The sequence below is a fragment of the Stomoxys calcitrans genome, chromosome 2 (assembly GCF_963082655.1).
Source record: "Stomoxys calcitrans chromosome 2, idStoCalc2.1, whole genome shotgun sequence".
Lineage (NCBI taxonomy): Eukaryota > Metazoa > Arthropoda > Insecta > Diptera > Muscidae > Stomoxys > Stomoxys calcitrans.
This window is the reverse complement of record NC_081553.1, coordinates 186,703,123-186,715,433: the sequence shown is the minus strand read 5'-3', so window position 1 is coordinate 186,715,433 and position 12,311 is coordinate 186,703,123. Positions and strand designations below refer to the sequence as shown.

Here is a 12,311-nt window from a genome sequence, read left to right as displayed (position 1 = left end):
TAATCGGAAAACTGCTGACAGACTGAAGGTTGCCAGCAACTGAAACATCGAAGAAGAAGAGACTATAGAACACCTTCTGTGTCTGTGTCCCGCACTAGCATTCAGAAGGATTTCCACTTTAGGTTCTCATTTTTTTGAGAACCTGTCTGATTTATCGGATGTGAACATTCGCAAGCTATTGGGCTTTATAAAGCGATCTGGATGGTTCAACGGTAGGAACTAGAAGGCATCTTCCTTCTTCTGTTTCTGTAATATCACAGTGGACGAAAACGTCTTAGTGAGTCTGATGGCAGACTGCCACTTAAACCTCAACTAACCTACCAGAGCGGCAAAACGTACCTCATGGAAGCTTTTCTGGGACCAGGTCGATAGCGTTAATGACGCCGCCAAGAAACGTTAGTAGACGACATGGGAGTGAGAGCAGAAACAACGGAGAACATGTTAAGGCTTTTCATGAAAACACATTTTCCACAAGATACGAAGGGACTCACGGTGACACCGAAATCTTGGAATAATGAGGTTAACCGAAGGTTTATAATAACGGAATTTATGGTCAAGGAAACCTTGAGGAGCTTCAAACTATTTAAGTCCCCCGGACCTGATGGTATATTTCCGACGTTACTACAAAAGGAGGCCGACTATCTGGCGCCTCATCTGGCCACTATTTTCACAGTGTGCCTAGGACTTGCATATACTCCGAAAGCCTGGCGATGGTGTTTGTACCCAAGCCCGGTAAGGCAAGCTATGTGCAACCAAAGGCATACAGGCCTATTAGCCTTACGTCCTTTCAACTCAAAACCATGGAACGCATTGTTGATACCACGAAAAAGAGTTGGACATCCAGCGAACTGCTTAAATTAACACAGCATGCCTATGTCAAGGGAAGGTCGGTGAAGACTGCCCTACACGGGGTTGTAAAATAGAAGAATCTTTCGATGCCAAAACGTACACATTGGGGGTTTGCATTGACATCGAGGGGGCGTTTAATAATGTGCGGACCAACACATTGATCCAATCCTTAGACCACTACCGTGGACCCGGTTCTTGGAGACTGCATAAACCATAGGCTAAGGAACAGTTGAATAAATTGCGGGTTCCATAACATAAATATAAGGGAGAAAGTGGCACAGTGGTTTTTATCGCCACTCCTTTGGGTGACCACCATAAATAACCTATTGCGAATGCTGACTGAGGAGGGATTTGAACCCGTCTGCTATGCAGACGATGCTATGATACTTGTTAGTGCAAGGATCAAAACCAGCTATACAGAAGGGCCAAAAGGGTCTTGCATATGGCATATGACTGGGCTAGACCCAGGGGTCTCAATTTTAACCCAGGGAAGGCCGAAATAGGCGTGTTCACGAGGAAGACGAAGGTGGACCAATTTGACGCACCACGTTTCCTCAATAAAGCGATTTGGATATCTGACAAGATCAAATACTTAGAAAGCTTCTTGGATAGAAAACTTAATTGGAAGTGTGACATTCAGGAGCGAATCCTAGTACCTGCCATCAAAGCTCGGGACAGAGTGGACCTAGGGGTCTATATTGAAAAACCAAGGGTTTGAGATCTGTTTTAGACTGGCTGACCATAATACGGTCCTGCAGGCAGAGATCCGCTCAGAGATAGCTAAACAAATAAATAAATAAAGTAACATGGCCATGTGGACAATAACAACCAGGACGGTAAGGTCACAAACAGTCCTGCAGTGTAAGAATGAGATTAACGCCACCTCTGAGGGTGGCACAATCCGCATCGTTGGGCTGCCGGGCCATAACGGAGTAAGGGGGCACACGATTTGGCAGTGAAGGCCAGAGAACTGCCTATGATAAACTTGATTAACCCAAAGCCTTTTGGGTCGACGCAGTCCGATTTATGGGCGTGGGCAACAAACGCGCATCTAACACTGTGGAACAGCGAAACAGTCGGTAGGACGGCGAAAATCCTATGGGATGATCTGGATCGTGAGGTCAGCATAACTATAAGTGTCATAACGGAGAACATAGGACAACACGCTCACTTATGCAAAATTGGTGCAGCAAGTGATAGCATGTGTAGGGCATGTGGGGAAGATAATGAGACGTTGGAGAATTTCCTGCCATTGGAAAACAATTAAGGATTTTTGTTTGTTTCTCTTTCGAGACGAGATGCAAATGAAAAAGGAAAGCCAAAGATAGCAACACACACCAACCACTATGGGACGCGTTTCGTCTTTAGTTAGGAGACTTTTCAACCATAGTAGGTGTGATGGCTTAAGGGCCCTGCTTTGGTATGTTGTATTTGATTCATATTAATAGCGAAAACGCATCTATGATACAATAACCACATTTATCACGCTCGACAACCCTGTCTATTAGCTGTACTTTTTCCCAATGCATTTATTTTTGTGTAATGACAGACATTCTTTCTGTGGCAAAATACACTTCTTCCGAACTATACATGATTTTGTACATCTGTTGGATTAAGTATTAAGGATATTGTAAGTAGCACGGAATTCCTAACTCAAAATTTTCTTTTTTCACTTTCCACTAACGTAATAACAAAGTCAGCGTGAGGCCGAAGATACCATATCGCTATAAGATTATAAGCTGCCTCTACAGATGAATCTTATTAGGGACATTATCGACGAGGCCAAGGTAGTGTTGAATGTACATACCTGACAGCCTTTAAAATCGTCCGGACAGGACGAAGCAGAAGACATTTAACATTAAATGCCAAATATCACAAATACTGTTGTCTTTTGGAATATTCTGCTTTTTGATTTAGATTGTAGGCATCAAGAGCTTCCTTCACTAGAAGTGGGTACGCCCCATCCCTCTTATTTTTTGCACAGTGGGCCATTCTGTTTATTCTAACTTTAACTTTAAACGCCAATTATCTAAAATACTGTCAACTTTTTGGATAATTTACTTTATGATTTAGATCCTAGGCATCAAGAGCTTCCTTCACTACAAGTGGGTACCCCGCATCTTAGTTTTTGTACAGTGGGCCATTCTGTTCATTCTAACTTTAACTTTAAATGCCAATTATATCAAATACTGCAGACTTTTTGGATATTCTGCTTTTTAATTTAGATCCTGGGAATCAAGAGATTCCTTCACTATAAGTGGGTACCCAGCACCGCTCTTAGTTTTTGCACAGTGGGCGATTCTGTTAATTCTAACTTTAAATGCCAATTATCTCAAATACTGTAGACTTTTTGGATATTCTGCTTTCTGATTTACATCCTAGGCATCAAGAGCTTCCTTCACTATAAGTGGGTACCCAGCACCCTCTTAGTTTTTGCACAATGGGCCATTCTGTTAATTCTAACTTTAACTTCAAATGCCATTCTGTTAATTCTAACTTTAACTTTAAATGTCATTTATCTCAAATACTATTGATTTTTTGGATATTCTGCTTTTGATTTAGATCCTAGGCATCAAGAGCTTCCTTCACTGTAAGTGGGCACCCAGTACCCCTCTTAGCTTTTCCACTTTCCCCTTTTCGCTTTGGACTTTTTGGTGATGTAGATTTGTCCCTTATGCATTTTTTACTTTGTTAGATAATTTTTTACAAAATTCGCAATATTTGTGGTACTTTTAGTGCTCTTGTTGTCGTTTCTTCTGAATTTTTTCATTATTTTTCTTGATTTTATTTTTAGATCTTTTCTGTCAAATTGGTAGCATAGCTCTGCTAAGTTCCTAACAGGGTGCTGCTAATTGAATGGGTTTGTGTCTCTGCTAGTTAAAGTTAACTTTATCTTCACGGACATTTTTATTTTATTAGACATATGGTTTATCGGATGAAATATGATTTATCGATTAATTATCAACCTCTTTCGGTCTTGTTCGGTTAATCATTGGACTTGAATTTTCAAATAAACGATTTATTGAATAACACCCTAGTGATATCATAATGGATTAGCTCTAATTCTCCTTATTCACTCTAGCCTAACTTTATTTTTCAAATGTTATTGAGGAAAATTTCTAAAACATTTTGTAAAATGGTGAAATTGTAGCGGTATAATTATTTCTAAATTAAGATATGTGCTCATATAACAAAACAATTTGCCATTATTACTGTTATTGAAAATAAATTTTAATGACTTTAGCAAAAACAACAAAAAACACCGGTGGCAATGGCGACTACAACAACGTTGATGCCGATGCTGATTTACTTGTTATTTTGCTGTTTGCTGCCGATATTATAGTTCTTATTGTTGCTGCTGCCGCTGCTGTTGTTGTTGTTGCTTTTGTCAAGGAGGCCGGCGGGTGGTGTATGACAGAAAAAAAAAATAAAATAGAAATACAAAATAAATATTTATGTATGCATGTATGTAGGTACACATTTTCTGTCATGTTTGAGAAGTCAACGAGCAGGCAACCTAACGATTGAGTGACTGAATATCTCTGTATGTTTTGTTGTTGCTGTTTTTTTTTTTTGCCTCCGAGGCATACGTAATACTTTTTATTGCGATTTATTTTTAAAAATGGCTACGTTGTGAAGTGAATACCGGCAGCAGCAGAAGCAGAGAGTGAGTGAGAGAGCGATCTTTAAGATACAGCTTAGTTGGGAAAACCAACACTGCAGAGGAATATGGACCTACAGTACCACAAATAGACTTAAAGCGCAATTAAAATAGGTAAAGCTACCGCATTGCATCAATAAAAAGTTTCGAGTTTAGACTTGTCAAGTGAATAATAGAACCTGCAATCAAAGGAAACTTATGGGAAATGAAAAATTGTTGCTTATATTACCAATCTAGCAAATGCTAATGCAGAGTTTAGCAATTTCTACTTTGACGGTGAATGCCTGGGTTCAACTCCTGGGGAGAATATCAGAAAACATATTTTGCGGTATTTATCCCCCTCCTAATGAAGGCGACATTTATGAGGTACTTTGTCATGTAAAAACTTCTCCCATAAGAAGTGTGGCACTGCCACATGTCGTTCTGACTCGGCTATAAAAATGAGGTCCCTTATCATTGAGCTTAAACTTAAATTGGACAGCACCCATTGATATGTGAGCTGATGGCTCCTGTTCCTAAATGGGGAAATTTCCATTTGTACTCATAGATATGGGAGTAGTCTCTTCCTGACAGTTGCTAAAGGGGATTTAAGTGGGAAAATTAAAATAAAAAACTTGTTGTGCACTCTAAATACAAAACTAGTAAAAGCGTGCTAAGTTCGGCCAGGCCAAATCTTAGGAACACACCACCATGGGTTCTGCTAAAATATGGGAGCTATATCTAGTTATAGTCCGAATTAGACTAGGTTCTTGCGCGATTTAAAGATACTTAGAACAGTGGTTTGAAGTCATAACAGAACACCATGTACAAAAATTACAAGAATTAGGAGGGGATAACCACCGCTGAAAATTTTTTATGATGTTCTCGCCAGGATTCGAACCCTGGCGTTCAGCGTCATAGGCAGACATGCTAACCTCTGCGCTACGGTAGCCTCCGGTTCTGATGCCCGGTGAATGGAAATTCTCCTATGAGGCTCGGGGCGCCTTAAGCGTCTTGGCTGCTGGTGAGAAAAGAGAGATCGGTCAGCACCACTCCCCCTTACTCGGGTTCTTCCCAAGCCTCAGTAGAGGGATTACTCTATTTGCTCATTTTCCGAAATCGGGCACTATAAAAGTGGTCAAAGACAGGTAAGGTACTCGACCCCAGTAAGATGCACACTCTTCAGCCAAAGTATAGAGATTCCGTCGTGGTCAAACGCTTTAGATGACTTGGCGCCACGAAGGACATTCGTAACTTCGTCCACGTTAAATTGTGATGGCTATCCATCGGCTCGGAGACTACGGATACAATAAATGGTTCCTCTCCCAGCCTTGTCACCCACAGGATGCTCAATAAATAGACGGTTGAACAACTTGGCGCATTTTCTGGCTCTGTCAAAGTCACGTCGCCAAAAAGTGTCATTCCTTCTACTGGGTTTCGAAAGTGATTTAACAGTAGACCACAGCTTGCCTAAACTGCTTATGTTAGTTGACTACCCTGTTTATTTCCAGATTCAGCTAGTTGATTCTGGGGTTAGTGGGGTCCGTACAACGAACCCCATCACGCTCGACTACGGGCCGCACTTGGGTATTCGACTGGATGGTATAAAGGGAACGGCTGCTGTGTAATTATGTCTCGGAATTTCCTTTCGCCAAGTAGCACATTTGAAGGAGGGACCAGCTCACTGAAGCGGCGTTTGCTGTACTCTCTGAAGCCGGCCCAATCGGCCTTCTTCTGATTGATAAACGTCCGGCGATCAGAGGTTATAAAGTCGATGGAGAGAATTATGGGTAATGACGGCTTGCCAGGATACGACACTCAGAAGATCAGCGGATGCAATGGAAATGTCTGGCGAGTTGCTACACCTTTCACATATTCCGACGACGAGGACGAAGTAGGCGACGACGACGCTTGTGACCCACTGCTGTCTATACTCCCATTGTGACTATACTCCCGTAGTGATGTAAGGCCAGAGCAAGATCGGAAATGTACTCACTCCATGCAACGGTTACACCTCACCGACCCCGACCGATGATGGGGCGGTTCTGGCAAACCGAACAGAACCAGGGTGCGGGGTTATTTTCAATTCTGGCACGAAATAGAAGCGTGCGGAAAAAGCACTCTGGGATGGCACTCCCATGACGAAAAAAGGATCCACACGTACACTGAGGCGGCAGCCCTTGCCAATGAAGGATTCCATCGGGTCAATCCGATGGGTACAACCGGATGCTATGTTCGTGCTATAATCTCAAAAATTTTTTATATGTGCCCCATATTAGCATAGTCATAAATAAGTCCTGTTTCATTTGAGCCTTATATTCTCCTGATTAGTCAATATATATCTATTTGACAGGGATTGCTTTTTGGGTGTGGGATGGTACCTCAGATATTTCGCAATTTCCGAATTCGTGCTCTCCTCCAAAATACAATATCTGTTATTTGAGGCCAAAATTGTCATGGTCGATAAATATGTACGCTTTGGAGGGCGTTTAGCGACTAGGGCAAGGCTAATCTACTCCCAAATTATTTTCATTTTAGTACCTTATAAACATGGACGGCTATTATCACCATTTTTGGGGGTTTTTGGAGATCGAGAAACAACCCATTACATTCACTTCATTTTTTTGCAATATTCGTAATCTACTCGCGAATACCTTTCATTTGAGTCCCATATTGATATGAACGTTCAGTGTGTCTGTTTTGGGGGAGTTTTGGGGTTGGAGCGACCCGCTGTGTACTTAGACACAAAATTTCTGTACCATATTCGTATTCTATTCTCCAATGTCTTTCATTTGATACTCATATTGTTTTGATCGGTCCACTTTTGATTTTGGGTGGTGTTTTTGGAGTAACGGGGGAGGGTCCGCCCCTTTCCGATATGAACAAATTATAAAACATATTCCTCCTTCCTTACCATATTCGTAATCTACTCACCAAAACCTTTCATTTAAGTCCCATATTGTCATATTATAGGTATTTTTGAGGTTGGGGCGGCCCGCCCCTCAGTTACAGTGAAATTCGTGCTCTACTCCTGAAAACCTTTCATTTGAGTCCCATATTGTCCCGATTGGTACACTTTTATTTTTGGGTGGTACTTTTACTATCAAAAAAAAATTATATAGCCTATGTTTCCTTCCAGGCCAACCTACACAATCTGTGAAAATTTCAAAGTAATCGGTTCAGCCGTTTTTGAGTCTATATGGAAAAAACAAACAAACCGATAAACAAACACAAAGTGATTTTTAAATATATATAAGAAGAAGATACTCGTATATATTCTTGTATCGTTTATCTGCCAAATCGGTCGAAAATTATGCTCGCTAAGATTTCACGGTATATTAAATAAATTATCCTTCTAAACATCTTTTCTTGTATTGATTCCAACAAGTGATGGCGGAAAGTATCCCTACTTGGAATTAAAACAGTTTATCGTCCATTCATAAATTTATTATTTTAATTGAAATCGTTTTTTTTTAAACCTCTCTTTGTGATTTATGGCGATTGTAACGTACTAATCGATAATCAATTTAGTTCAGCTTCATCGATAACAGTCAAAAGCCTTCACTTAAGACATTTGAATGCAAATACCGATAAAATGCTATTGGTAACGGTTAACTGAGATGATGTTATTTTGTCTCAATGACCCCGCACTCTCAAAAAAAAAAACAAAAATAAAACTAAAAACAAAATCTTCATAATCACCATGGTCTCTAAAATACCATTCAAAGGTGTTGCTTTCATATTATTGTTAATGTTGTTGACGTTGTCTATATGGATGCTGAAGCTTTTGTTGCTATTGTTTCGATTGCGCCACCGTCTAAGATCAAGAGATCGTTTAGTTGGTCGCTTTTGTGGTCGTATTTTTACGAATAAATGATCACCAAATGAGCTTTCAAAAATAAAATAGAAATATTATTTATGAATGTTGTGTTAGTTTCAAGACGAAACAAATATTTGACATGTATTTGACGATCTAATAAATCTGCAACACTAAGGCCTTTGTTAACGGTATATTCAATGTGTGCTTATTACATGTGTACTCAGACAGAAGCTGAGCTATAGGCAATAAGTTGCATTGTGAGATAACAGGTGGCTTTTAAAGAGAGCGAATAGAGCGAGAGTAGTTTTATTTATGGTAATTTTAGTATGTTCAACAACCATTATGGAAAATATTGCACTGTTTTAAAGCAATATGGTAGTAAGTATTTATAGGCGAAAATTTGTTCAGAATATGTTTCACAACTGATTTGAATTCACAGGAAACAAAGAAATACCTAGGACCCCAAATATTACCCTAACCCAATATTGGGATGAAACGGGTAGATAAATACCCAATAATAGAGCAGTTTTTGAAAAATTCTATATCGAGTAAGGAAAGAGGTATTGCAAATTTAATTTGGGTTGGCCTAAAGTGGATGAATAAAACTAGTTAAAAAATTTTTCATATTCATATTTTGGGCGAGAATTGGCTAGTTGAAAGTCGGTAGTTTTTATAGCTCCAAAAATCTAACAAAAATTTCTCTCAACATTTTTAGAAGAGCTGAGGAAACGTTTATTAAAATCCCCTTCTCTTCGTTAGAGCAACTATATCGAAATTCTTTACGGACATTGGGTGATCTAATAAATACAAGTCAATGACATTAAGTTCGGCCTGGCCGAACTTTGGATACCCACAACCTTTGGTCATAATTCGGTGAATTTCTGCACCCATAGCAGCTATATCGAAATTCGGCACGGCCATTGAGTGATCTATTAAATAAAAGTTACTGTTCAATTTTGGTTCAATATTGGTCTTTTTGCCAGATATATCCAAACACAGACGAACTGAAATATAAAGGACACGGATGTCGAAAAGCGTAACATAAGTCACTGTCCCAAATTTCGGCGAAATCGGACAATAAATGCGTCTTTTATGAGCCATGGACTATTTTCAAATCTGGACCGATCTGGGCCAAATTTAAAAATGATGTCCAAGGGGCTTAAACAACTCGCTGCTCAATTTCTGCGAAATCGGACAATAGGTGCGTCTTTTATGGACCCAAAACCTTAAATCAAGAAATCGGTCTATATGGAAGCTATTTTCAAATCTCGAACGATCTGGGCCAAATTAAAAAATTATGTCAAAGGGCCTAAAACAACAAACGGTCCCAAATTTCGACAAAATCGGAAAATAAATGCGCCTTTTGTGAGGCCAAGGCCTTAAATCGAGAAATCGATCTGTATGACAACTAAATATATCCAAATCTGGATCGATCTGGCCCAAATTGAAGAAGGATTTCATAGATCAATATTAAATTGCACCAAGAAATATACACAATATAATTTACCAAGTATATATGACCGCTTTTTAACATGCTCTCGGCGGTCCCTGATCGGTCATTCAGTTTTTTTAAACCACTTTTCTTATTGGCTTCAAGACCTGCACTTTGCGAACTATAAGAGAAACTTAGGTTTTGATTAGTACACAAGTAAAACGAGTATTAAGTGTAGCTATCCGAAAGATACGACCATGCATATACATGCACACACGCAAACAAAATCGCATATTGATGGTGGTGTTTGTATTTCGGCTCGTTTTGGTAAACGAAGAAGAAAAAGGGCAAAACGAAACTACAATAAAAGTGACGAACAAAACAACAACAAAATATTTGCGGCAAATCGCGTAAATATTCTCACACAACACTGCCACTACAATTTGTTTCTCTTCTTCTCAACCCCTTACATTTCAAAGCTCTCTAAGAAACTGGAAACAGAGAGACAAAAAGAGGGAGACAATAAATAAACGAATAACAAAACACAAAAGCAGTACCAAAAATATTTTTGTTTTTATTTTTTTTATTTCGTTTTTGGTAAATTCCAGATAATAATTGACGAATTATACTAGAGAGTAAATTTTGACAATGAAGATTTCACCACTAGCTAGTTTTTGTTCTAATTTTTGCACACAATCAACACAACCACACAGAGAAAGAATTTTTCACTCATAAATGGGTATAATAAAAAAAATACAAAATAAAACGCAAAAATATCTGAGCCAATAAACATGGATAGTTTTCTCATTTCAAAACAAAAATATAGGTATTTAGGGCTCTTTTTACCTTTTGTTTTTGTGTATATCTTTTGGCCAGGGAACGAATATAACAATCCAAGGTTTAATCCATAATGATTGCTGCTGTTGCTACTCTTTTTGTTATTGTTGTTATTAAAAGTTGTACAACAAACAATCCCAGTTTGATGGGCAGCCAAAAACCGAAAAATGCAACACTGTGTATCACTTTTGAGATGTTTTTTATACAAAACATAGGTGTTTTATTGTTGTTGTTGTTATTTTTGGAGCAGGTGATGAAAATTATACACACATTTCTTCACTGAATTTCTGTTGTTTTCCTTTCGTATAGATGGAATCGATTTTTTGTTTAGCGTTTTTATTTCAATTCTATTAAACTAAATGGCTGTTATTTTTTTGAGAATAGCAACACAATATGCTCTCTATTTTGTGTACAATAACAATAATTGTTAAATGAAATTAGCCAACATCATACGCATTTACATACACCGAAAACGACACAGGAACAACACATCACACAAACATTTTTTTTAATGTTAATATAATTTTTTACCTATACAACGAGCGCGACACGACGACAAGATACGATACGAACGATTTAATGGTAATACAGCAAACAAATCAAGACAAAAAACTCGTTCATTATTACACAAATACTTAAAATCGAGGGGAGGGAGCAGCTCTCCACACCGTTTTGACACCTTTGCCGTGTGTTGTTGTTTAACGACCGTTGGACTGGCCGTTTGAAAAATACTCGTTTTCTATTACTATTGAACGATATTAATGTTTCTTCTTTTGCCTCACGAATTTTCTTTATTTTGCTTTTTAATTTTCCGTTTTTTTTTTTTTGTTTTTGAATTTTCTTTCTTTTGGCTTAGTTTTTTTTATTGCGTCCAGAAGATGACGGATGACGACTCTCTGACCGACCGCGTTCCGTGTACACCAATGTGTGTGTGGTATTTGTGTACGGGGAGAAAACAACTCAATTCAACTAGATGTTGTTGTTGTTGTTGTGCTGCTGCTGCTGATTTTCGTCATACACATACACTCTCACGAAACTGTAGAAAATTTTCACAAATCTTTCACACTGTTTTTCTGCGTTTTAAACCTTAAATAACACATGAACTTCATAGATCTCTGATAATACTTTGGGTACTTTTCATGATAATAACATAATTTTGCATATTTAATTTATTATTATTATTATTTTTCGCATTTTCGAATTTTCGATTAAATCACTAGTAGAGCAGTTGCAGAATAACACAATAAAATCCAAGTCGGCGAAAAAAACGAACGGTGTACGGTCGATCTCCTGTTGTCTCTGTTTTACGAATTAAATACATTGACGAAATGCGGAATGGAAGAATAATAGAGAAAAGTGACAACGCCGCGTATTATTCCTTAGGGCGGCGGCTCAAACTGCCTAAAACGTGCCCACGACTTGAGCAACGGTATAACGTAACAGGACTGTACGTACGTGACGTATTAGCATATTTTGAGTTTCAGGCTATAGGCCGATACGCATCACAGGCGAAATTTTCATAAGTACGCATTTGTAGAATATAGCCACGATGTAGCTACCAGGTAAACAGCTGAGTAAAATTTTGTCCCGCGAAGTGCACTATCTGTCAACGAGTTTTGATTTTGTGTGTGTGTGTATTATAGTTAATCAACGAAAAATGGCGCCGAACTAGTAACATACACAATCAGAGTTGCACTAATCATAGATTTTGGCAGATAGTGTAGTTAATATTT

The 12,311-nt window shown here is 38.6% G+C and overlaps 1 long non-coding RNA gene across 2 annotated transcripts in view; it reads right to left on the bottom strand.

Annotated features, from left to right (window-relative positions):
• The window catches only part of LOC106086239 (uncharacterized), a 76,825-nt gene extending 64,940 nt beyond the window's left edge, over positions 1-11,885 (bottom strand). Inside the window, exon 1 of one of the 2 annotated variants that reach the window (XR_001221102.2) lies at positions 10,588-11,885. This is a non-coding gene — a long non-coding RNA (uncharacterized LOC106086239). The remainder of the gene's footprint in view (positions 1-10,587) is intronic. The other variant, XR_001221101.2, reaches the window with a different exon arrangement.
• Positions 11,886-12,311: the final 426 nt, after the last annotated feature.